Source organism: Dama dama, chromosome 5, assembly GCF_033118175.1.
Source record: "Dama dama isolate Ldn47 chromosome 5, ASM3311817v1, whole genome shotgun sequence".
Classification (NCBI taxonomy): Eukaryota; Metazoa; Chordata; class Mammalia; order Artiodactyla; family Cervidae; genus Dama; species Dama dama.
The window spans coordinates 63953639-63964639 of record NC_083685.1 but is presented as its reverse complement, the minus strand read 5'-3'; the positions used below and the strand labels follow the sequence as shown (position 1 = coordinate 63964639).

Sequence of the window (11001 nt, the reverse complement as noted above, 5' to 3'; positions counted from 1 at the left end):
TGTAGCCCGCCAGGCTCCTCTGTCCATGGAATTCTCCAGGCAAGAATTCTGGAGTGGGTTGCCGTTCCCTTCTGCAGTGGATCTTCCCGACCCAGGGATCAAACTTGGGTCTCCTGCATTGCAGGTAGATTCTTTACTGCCTGAGCCACCAGGAAAGCCGTTCGCCATGACACATCCCTAAATAACACATGAATAAGGATTTACCGTCTCTGAAAACTTTTCAGCTCCAGGCCTGAAAAAGGTCATTTGCTGCCCTGTTTGATTTATCTCTGAGAATGAATAAGAACCAAAAGTCAGTTTCCTTTAGTACAAACTCTCTTTCATATTTTATTTGCTAATGTACAGCTAATTTCTAAATTAAGAGCATGCTTAAAGGAAAGGTTAGGAAGCTATTCATTCCAATCCATTAGTAAGTCTGGTTTTGATTGAAATTTTAAATAATGTTTGATAATTATTGCATCTCGGCTTTTGGATTTCAAATAGGATGAAAGAATCTGTTTTCTTTTTTATTTAAAATTACAGTAGATTCAGCCCAGTCAAAAGATTTCAGAGTTTCTCCCAAAGAATTCTTTAGCTCTCACAAGAAAAATGCATGCTGATGATATATGCCCATCACCAAATTTTAAATGGTCAAAATGTTGAACTATATTTGTGATTAGGTCAGAGGCCAGCCAACTTTTTCTGTAAATATCCAGACAGTAAATCTTTTAAGCTTTGTGGCCATATGGTCTCTGTTAGAATCTCTCAACACTGCCATTGTAGTGCAAAAGCAGCCATAGACAATATATTAATGAGTGTAGCTGTGTCTCAATAAAACTTTATTTATGAACACTGAAATTTGAGTTTCACATAATTTTCATGTGACATGAAATATGATTCTTCTTCTGATTTTTTCAGGAAGCAAACATCATTCTTAGCTCATGGGTAATATAAAAACAGGTGGTGATATTCCATTGTGTATATGTACCACAACTTTCTTATCCATTCACCTGCTGATGGACATCTAGGTTGCTTCCATGTCCTAGCTTTTGTAAACAGTGCTGCGATGAACATTGGGATACACTCATCTCTTTCAATTCTGGTTTTCTCAATGTGTATGCCCAGCAGTGGGATCACTAGGTCATATGGTAGATTTATTTTCAGTTTTTTAAGGAATGAGGTAGACGAAATTGGAGCCTATTATACAGAGTGAAGTAAGTCAGAAAGAAAAACACCAATATAATATATTAATGCATACATATGGAATTTAGAAAGATGGTAATGATGACCCTATATGCGAGACAGCAAAAGAGACACAGATGTAAACAACAGCCTTCTGGACTCTGTGGGAGAAGGCGAGGGTGGGATGATTTGAGAGAATAGCACTGAAACATGTATATTACCACATGTGAAATAGATCACCAGTCCAAGTTTGATACATGAGACAGGGCTCTCAAAGCCGGTGCTCTGGGACAACCCAGAGGGGTGGGGTGGAGAGGCAGGTGGGAGGGGGTTCAGGCTGGGGGACACATGTGCACCTGTGGCTGACCCATGTCAATGTATGGCAAAACCACCACAGTATTGTAAAGTAATTCGCCTCCAATTAAAAAAATTAATTAATTTTAATTAAAAAAAAACAGATGGTGAGCTAGCAGGTCATAAGTTGCTAACCCCACTTAAGGTGAACTGGGGATGAAATTGTTTTCTTTTTTTAAGAAATAGAAAGCAACATTTTTATTAAACAGATCAAGTTATAACATACTTATAAAACTTACATACACCTGAAACTAATACAACTTTATAAATCAGCTAAATTTCAAGAAAAATTAAAGAACTGAGCACAGGTTTTAATACTTAAGAGACTTTATGTGGTAAATACCATGGCATTCGTATGTTCAATATTTACTTGAACATTTGATGTGAGTAGTATTAATAGTTTTACTGATGTATACATGCTTTTTAAATTATACATTTTAAATTAGTGCATTTTCTAGTTTTTCTTCACTTTTAACTTTTATGTTAGAGTATAATTGACTAACAATGTTGTGATTGTTTCAGGTGTATAGCAAAGTGATTCAGTTATAATATACATGTATCTATTCTTTTTCAAATTCTTTCCCATTGAGAAAGTTAAAGAACATTCATGTTATATTTAACATGTTATATATATGTATCATGTGTATAACATTGAGCAGAGTTCCCTGTGTTACACAATAGGTCTTTGTTGGTTATCCACTTTATATAGCAGTATGTACATGTCAGTCCCAACTCCCTAACTATCCCTCTCTCACCCCTCCCACCTTGGGGATGAAATCCTTGAGATGTTTTCACTTTTATCAACGCCCAAAGCCCACGCTTTGCCCTATCTTGCATACTTCAAGTCCAAATTCTTTCAATTCATGCTATACATTCTTTTTTTAATTTTTATTGGAATAGAATTGATTTTAAATGTTGTGTCAGTTTCTGCCATATAGCAAAGTGAGTCAGTTTATACATATACATACACCCTCTCTTTTTTAGATTATTTTCCCATATAGGCCATTACAGAGCCCTGAGTAGCGTTCCCTGTGATGCATAGTAGGTTCTTATTAGTGATCTATTTTATATACAGTAGTGTATGTGCATACATCCTATACGCTCATTTAAATGAATGATGCGCAAGACTCCCTTGGTGGTCCAGCAGCCAAGAGTTCCTACTGCCAGTGCAGGAGACCTAGGCTGATCCCTGGTCAGGGAACTAGATCCTGAATGCCACAATGAAGATCGAAGATCCCACATGCCACAACTAATAATAAAAGAAGGCTGCAGCTGTGTGTTTTGACCTTTAATGTTCTTCCAGGGACACATGCAGAATAGGCCCTCATTTACATTTAAAAAGGGAAACTATATACACATGTATGTCTCCATATGCAAAGAAGACTTCATGAAGGATACACCAGGAATTTGTAACAGTAGTTGCCTCCATTGAAGGGAATTAGACGACAAGGGACATAGTGGAGGTGTAAAACAGGGAGATCGCCAGCCTCCCCACAAATACACCCAAAACTCATCAAGGTATGGAACAACTCCTACACAGCAACCCCTGGACCACAGCAGAAGACCCCAGGCCTCCAGGGGGACAGGAGAGAGGACAGAGACATAAAAAGGGAAAAGGCTGAGAACTTCTTGATGGGAGCTTGTGCCCCGAGGGAGGGAAGGCACCCTGAAACAGGAGGAGTTCCTGCGCACAGGGGAAGCTCCCTTGCAGGCGGGCCCAGTGGGGAGATATGGGGTATTGGAAAACCAGGCAAAGTAGGGAATTAGAGGCCAGGAAACAGAGAAAGCTGCACTTCTCAGCCCGTGAACAGCTTGCAGACTATGGCCCCAACCAGATGGGGGCTCAGGGGACTGAGAGAAGCCCATAGAGACCCCCACGGCACAGCAGGCTGGCTGGGGTCGCCAAGAGTGGGGAGGCTACAAACCTCTCCAGGCAGACAGCCCTCACGGCGCATGGGGCAGGTCTGGGGCTGAAAGAACACATACGCCTCGCAGAGGGCAGGCGAGATGAAACAATCCCACGACACAGAGGGAGGGCTCTGGGGGGCTGAGGGAAGCCCACACAAGGCTCCATGGTGCAGAGGGCACGGGCAGGGAGCCAAGAAAAGAGCCACACAAGCCCCTGCCTCGCAAGCTTCAGCCAGCAGTGAAAGGCAGGTCCAGCCACAGAAGCACCAGAAATGATCCCAGGGACAAGAAGGGTGCTGCTGGCAGTGAAGGGATGCTGAGAGGGCCACTCTGAAGCGGCTGCAGAAATAGACATTTCTAACACTGCCAAAGCCCGAAGGACTGCCCAAAGACATACTGAACCCACAGACGCCCCCAAAACCTACTGCTGGACCCCACACTGCCCCTTCAGAGAGAGGAGATCCAGGTCCATCAGCCAGGACAGGGGCACAAGCTCCCCAACCAGGAAAACATCTCAGGACACCAACCCAACCCCATCCTCAGGAGCAGACTCCACAACCAAGAAGAACTACAATCTTGAGAACTTTTTTTTTTCCTTATAAATCACACTGTTTAGTCCCCCTAAATATTTCTACCTTCACATTAGCCTTCTGCGGTGCCATAGGATTTTTCTCTTTGTTTTTCTTGTTAGAAAAAATTCATTCTAAGATTTTTTTTCTCTTTTTTGTTACTTTTTCACCCATTTTTTGTGTGTGTGTGATTTTTCTGATTTTGCTTTTGATATATTCAACTGCTTTTCTTATAGTTATTTACTGGTTGTAGCTATTCCTGAATATATATAAATCTTTTTCACATATGTCTCTTTATCTTTGTTTTTCTATTTTTCCTTTTCTCTCTCTTTTCCTAACCCTCTTTTCCACTCCCTCTTCTCTTTTCCTCCCTTCTCCTCTTTCTCTCTCTCTCTTTTTCTTACCCCTTCTTTTTCCTCACTCTTTCTCCATCGAGTAGGTTAAACTGTTGAGCTCTCTGCTCTATCCACCAGTTGGCAATGCTCACGCTCAGGTGTCCAGATTGAGCATTAGCTAGCTCTGCTTTTAATTGGTCAATATCAATTTTGGTTTCCCTTGTTCACCAAGTCAATTTCCTGTATCTTGTCTTTAGGATACTTTGGTTATAACTGTGTATGTGGAAGTGTGTGTATATGTCCCATTATTTCTGCAATTACCTGCTTGGTCTGCTTGATCTCCTCCCACTAGAACACAGGCACAAGTCACCCCTAACAAGAAACCAACACAAACCACTCAACCCACCTTTTCCTCCAAGGGTAAAAACCAAAAGGAAGAAGGAATACAACCCTCGAAGCCTGCAAAAAGGAGACCTCAAGTGGAGCAAGTTAGGAAAAAAATGAAAAGACAGAGAAATATGGCACAAATGAAAGAACAAGGTGGAAAATCACAAGACCAAGCAAATGAAGAGGAAATAAGCAATCTATCTGAAAGAGAATTCAGAATAATGATAGCCAAGTTGCCCTGAAGACTTGAAAATAGAATGGAGAAAATGCAAGAAGCATTTAACACAGTTAATACAATCACCATGGAAATAGGAGAAATAAAGAATAAGCAAACAGATATGAAAAACACAATTACTGAAATTAAAAATACTCTAGAAGGAACCAATAGCAGAAAACTGAGGTAGAGGAGCAGATACATGAGCTGGAAGATAGAATTGTGGAAATGACTGCTAAAGAGAAGAATAAAGGGAAAAGAATGAAAAGAATTGAGGATAGCCTCAGAGACCATTGGGACCATGTTAAACACACAACATTTGAGTTATAGGGGTCCCAGAGGTAGAATAAAAAAAGAAAGGTACTGAGAAAATTTGTAAGGAATTATAGTTGAAAACTTCCCCAACATGGAAAAGGAAATAGTCAGTCAAATCCAAGAAGCACCGAGAGTCCCTTACAGAATAAACCCAAGGAGAAACACATTAAGACATATATTAATCAAGCTCACAGAGATTAAGCACAAAGAAAAAATATCAAAAGTATCTAGGGAAAAGCAACAAGTCACATACAAGGGCAAACTCACACAATTAAGAGCGGAACTTTCAGCAGAAACTCTGCAGGCCAGAAGGGAATGGCAGAATATATTTAAAGTACTGAAAGATAAAAATCTACAACCAATATTACTATACTCAGCAAAGATCACATTCAAAATTGATGGAGAAATCAAAAGCTTTACAGGCAAGCAAAAAGTTCACCAAACCAGTCTTACAACAAATACTAAAGGGACTCTCATAGCCAGTAAACACAAGAGAAAGGAAAGACCTACAAAAACAAACCCAAAACAATCAAAAAAATGCCAATAGGAAAATATATATCAATAATTACCTTAAATGTAAATGAACTAAATACACCAACCAAAAGATACAGACTGATTGAATGGATACAAAAACAAGACCCATATATATGCTGCCTACAAGATATGTACTTCAGACCTAGAGACACATACAGACTGAAAATAAAAGGATGGAAAAAGATATTCCATGCAAATGGAAACCAAAAGAAAGCCGAGTGGCAATCCTTATTTCAGACAAAATAGACTTTAAAATAAAGAATATTATAAGAGACAAAGAAGGACAATACATAATGATTGATCAAGGGATCAAGCCAAGAAGACATAACAATTGTAAATATTTATGCACCCAACATAGGAACACCTCAATACATAAGGTAAACACTAACAGGTGTAAGAAGGGAAATTGATAGCACCACAATAATAGTAGGTGACTTTAACACCCCACTGACACCAATGGACAGATCATCAAAACTGAAGATCAATAAGGAAACACAAACATTAAATGAAACATTAGATCAAATGGACCTAATTGGTATCTTCAAGACTTTTCATCCAAATGCAGAAAAATACACTTTCTTCTTGAGTGCACATGGAGCATTCTCCCAGATAGACCACATCCTGGGCCACAAATCAAGCCTCAGTAAATTTAAGAAAATTGAAGTCATATCAAGTATCTTCTCTGACCACAACACTGTGAGATTAGATATCAACTACAGGGGAAAAAACACACACTCATGGAAATTAAACAATACATTGCTAAATAATGAGACATTACTGAAGAAATAAGAACAGAAATCAAAAGATTCCTAGAAACAAAGGACAATGAAAACACAACAACCCAAAACCTATGGGATTCCGCAAAAGCAGTTCTAAGAGTGAAGTTTATAGCAATACAATCCTACCTCAAGAAACAAGAAAAGCATTGAATAGACAACCTAACTCTACATCTGAAGCAGCTAGGGAAAAAAAGAATAACAACAACAACAAAAAAAACCCAAAGTCAGCAGAAGGAAACAAATCATAAGGATCAGAGCAGAAAGAAATGAAGGAAATAATAGCAAAGGTTAATAAAACTAAAAGATGGTTCTTTGACAAGATAAACAAAATTGACAAACCACTAGCCATTCTCATCAAGAAAAAAGGGAGAAAATCAAATCAACAAAATTAGAAATGAAAAAGGAGAGGTTACAACAGACAACACAGAAATACAAAGGATCATAAGAGAATAATATGAGCAACTATATGCTAATAAAATGGATAACCTAGAAGAAATGGACAGATTCTTAGGAAAGTTCGACCTCCCGAGACTAAACCAGGAAGAAATAGAAATTATGAACAAGGCAATTACAAACATTGAAATTGAAACTGTGATCAAAATTCGCCCAAAAAACAAAAGCCCAGGGCCAGATGGTTTCACAGGGGAATTCTATCAAACATTTAGAGAAGAGTTAATGCCTATTTTTCTGAAACTCTTTCAAAAAATTGCAGAGGAAGAAGTACTTCCAAAGTCGTTCTACAAGGCCACAATCATCCTAATACCAAAACCAAACAAAGACAATACAAAAAAAGAAAATTACAGGTGATGATTATCACTGATGACATAGATGCAAAATTCCTCAACAAAATTCTAGCAAACAGAATTCAACAACACATTAAAAAGCTCACACACCATGATCAAGTTGGGTTTACTCCAGGGATGCAAGAATTCTTCAATATACACAAATCAACCAATGTGATACACCATACTAGCAAATTAATACAGTGTAATATGTGATATACCACATTAACAAAGATAAAAACCATATGATCATCTCAATAGATGCAGAAAAAGCCTTTGACAAAATTCAGCATCCATTTATGATAAAAATGCTTCAAAAAATGGGCATAGAAGAAACCTACCTCAACATAGTAAAGACCATATATGATAAGCCCACAGCAAACATTATTCTCAATAGTGAAAATCTAAAAGCATTCCCTCTAAGATCAGGAACAAGACAAGGGTATCCACTCCCACCATTATTATTCAAAATTGTTTTGGAAGTCCTAGCTATGGCAATTAGAGAAGAAAAAGAGATAAAAGGAATCCAGATCAGAAAAGAAGTAAAACTCTCACTGTTAGCAGATAACTTGATACTATACATAGAAAACCCAAAGGAAACTATCAGAAAATTACTAGAGATAATCAGTGAATTCAGCAAAGTAGTGGGATACAAGGTCAATATACAGAAATCATTTAAATCAGAAAACGAAATTAAGGAATCAATCCCATTCACCACTGCAACAAAAAGAATAAAATATCTAGGAATAAATCTACCTGAGTAGACAAAAGAACTGTATACAGAAAATTACAAGAAATCAAAGATGACATAAACAGATGGAGAGATATTCCATGCTCCTGGATAGGAAGAATCAATATTGTAAAAATGACTATACTACCAAATACAACCTACAGATACAATGTGATCCCTACCAAATTACCAATGGCATTTTCACAGAACCAGAACAAAAAATTTCACAATTAATATGGAAACACAAAAGACCCTCAATAGCCAAAGCAGTCTTGAAATAGCATGCAGCTAGAGGAATCAACCTTCCTGACTTCAGACTATACTACAAGGCTACAGTCATCAAGACAGCATGCTGCTGCTGCTGCTAAGTCGCTTTAGTCGTGTTCGACTCTGTGCGACCCCATAGATGGCAGCCCACCAGGCTCCCCCGTCCCTGGGATTCTCCAGGCAAGAACACTGGAGTGGGTTGCCATTTCCTTCTCCACAAGATAGTATGGTACTAGCACAAAAAAAGAAATATAGACCAATGGAACAAGAAAGCCCAGAGATAAACCCATGTACCTACGGGTACCTTATTTTTTGACAAAGGAGACAAAATATACAATGGGGAAAAGATATCTTCTTCAATAAGTGGTGCTGGAAAAACTGGATAGCTACATACAAAAGAATGAAATTAGAACACTTTCTAATGCCATACACAAAGATAAATTCAAAGCGAATTAAAGACCTAAATATAAGACCAGAAATTATAAACCTCTTAGAGGAAAACATAGGCAGAACACTCAATGACATAAATCAAAGCAAGATCTTCTATCACCCACCTCCAGAGTAATGGAAATAAAAACAAAAATAAGTTAAGTGTGACCTAATTAAACTTAAAAGCTTTTGCACAGCAAAGGAAACTATAAACAAGGTGAAGAGACAACTCTCAGAATGGGAGATAATAATAACAAAGGAAACAACTGACAAAGAATTAATTTCCAAAATATACAAGCAGCTCACACAACTCAACATCAGAAAAACAAACAACCCAATCAAAAAGTGGGAAACAAACCTAAACAGGCATTTCTCCAAAGAAGGCATACAGATGGCTAACAAAGACATGAAAAGATGCTCAACATCACTCATTATCAGAGAAATGCAAATCAAAACTACAAAACTACACCTTACACCAGTCAGAATGGCCATCATCAAAAAGTCTACAAACAATAAATGCTGGAGAAGGTGTGGAGAAAAGGGAACCCTCTTGCATTTCTGGTGGGAATGTAAATTGATGTAGCCACTATGGAAAACGGTATGGTGGTGGTTTAGTCACTAAGTTGTGTCCAACTCTTGTGACCCCATGGACAGTGGAGCCTGATAGGCTACAGTCCACACGATTTTCCAGGCAAGAATACTGGAGTGGGTTGCCATTTCCTTCTCCAGTGGATCTTTCCAACCCAGGAATAGAACCCAGGTCTCCTGCATTGTAGGCGGATTCTTTACCAAGTGAACTACAAGGGAAGCTTTGCATGTAATAATAGGCAAATTGGCAACTATGATTCAGGGTCTGCAGAGGTGAAAAACCCCAAAACACATGTCTCCCTGCAAAGGTCAGGGTCCCAGGAGCTCGCCTACATCCAGATCCTGACTAGACAAACTCACTCTGGGGCAGATTTCTCCTTCAGCACCACGAGGATCTGGCTCGCAGGCATAACTCTGGAGGAGCTCTCTCTAACGCTGGTGTCAACAGCATCCCTCTTGTCCCCGAGGTCAGCTCTGGATTCTTGCTGTTTCGACAAGATGCTGCCTTCCTTCTTCAAAGCCTGGAGGTAAAGTTCCAGGAGCTGCCTGGACTGACAGGCTTCCTCTCACTGGTCAAGCCCCTGCTGGAGGGTGCTCTGGAGCCCCTGGACTGCCACATGACTTTGGCCGAGTTTCTGAGCCAGCTCCGAACACGGGACATTAATGAGCATCTGGAGCGCCTCCTCGGACAGCAGGATGATGCTGGATAGGTCTTCCCTCCGCTGCCTGGCCACGTTCTTCAACTTCAGCCCTGCCCCTATCTGTTCCATCTCTGTCGAAGGACTCTTGGGTAATCCAAGCTGTCCCTCCATCTGAATTGTGTATCCACTTCTCATTCCCAGCCAATGCCACAAACTTAGTATTGGCAGGAAGACACAGGAAGTAATCATCATCATCCACTGTGGTGCCATCCTTTGCCAGGACCAGAGTGACAGGTGCCAGGGACTTATCAATGGCCAGAATGTCACAAGCCTTGTTCCTCAGCTCCTTGAGGCAAGAGGCCGCCATGCCATGCTTTTCCCAGCTGTTGCTGTGGCTCAGCAGACACTGCTTTAGAGCCCAGATCTCTCCGGTTTCTGGAGCTGCAGGGCTGCTGGCCACCTCCATCCTCTTCATGGTGGGGCCAGACATATGTGGAGAAGTCAGGGAGGCTGGGGCGTGGGAGTCCTCCCCAGCTCCATCCCCTATGGCATGCCAGGAAATGGAGATTCTTTTAAAAACTAGGAATAAAATCACCATATGACCCAGAAATCCCACTAGTAGGCATATACCCTGAGGGAACCAAAACCAAAAAAGAGTTTTTTGGGGAAAACATGTATTCCACTGTTCACTGCAGCACTATTTACAACAGCTAGGACATGGAAGCAACCTAGATGTCCATCCACAGATGAAGGGGTAAAGAAGCTGTGGTGCATATACACAATGGAATATTACTCAGCCATCAAAAGGAATGCATTTGAGTCAGTTCTCATGAGGTAGATGAACATAGAGCCTGTTATACAGAGTGAAGTAAGTCAGAAAGAGAAATATAAATATCATATACTGACACATATATATGGAATCTAGAAAGATGGTACTGATGAATTTATTCTCAGGGCAGCAGTGGAGAAACAGACATAGAGAACAGACCTAAGGACGTGGGGGAAGGG

The 11001-nt window shown here is 39.9% G+C and overlaps 1 pseudogene; it reads right to left on the bottom strand.

Moving 5' to 3' along the window:
• Positions 1–9661: 9661 nt before the first annotated feature.
• On the bottom strand, positions 9662–10459 carry LOC133055545 (DNA fragmentation factor subunit alpha-like; annotated as a pseudogene).
• Positions 10460–11001: the final 542 nt, after the last annotated feature.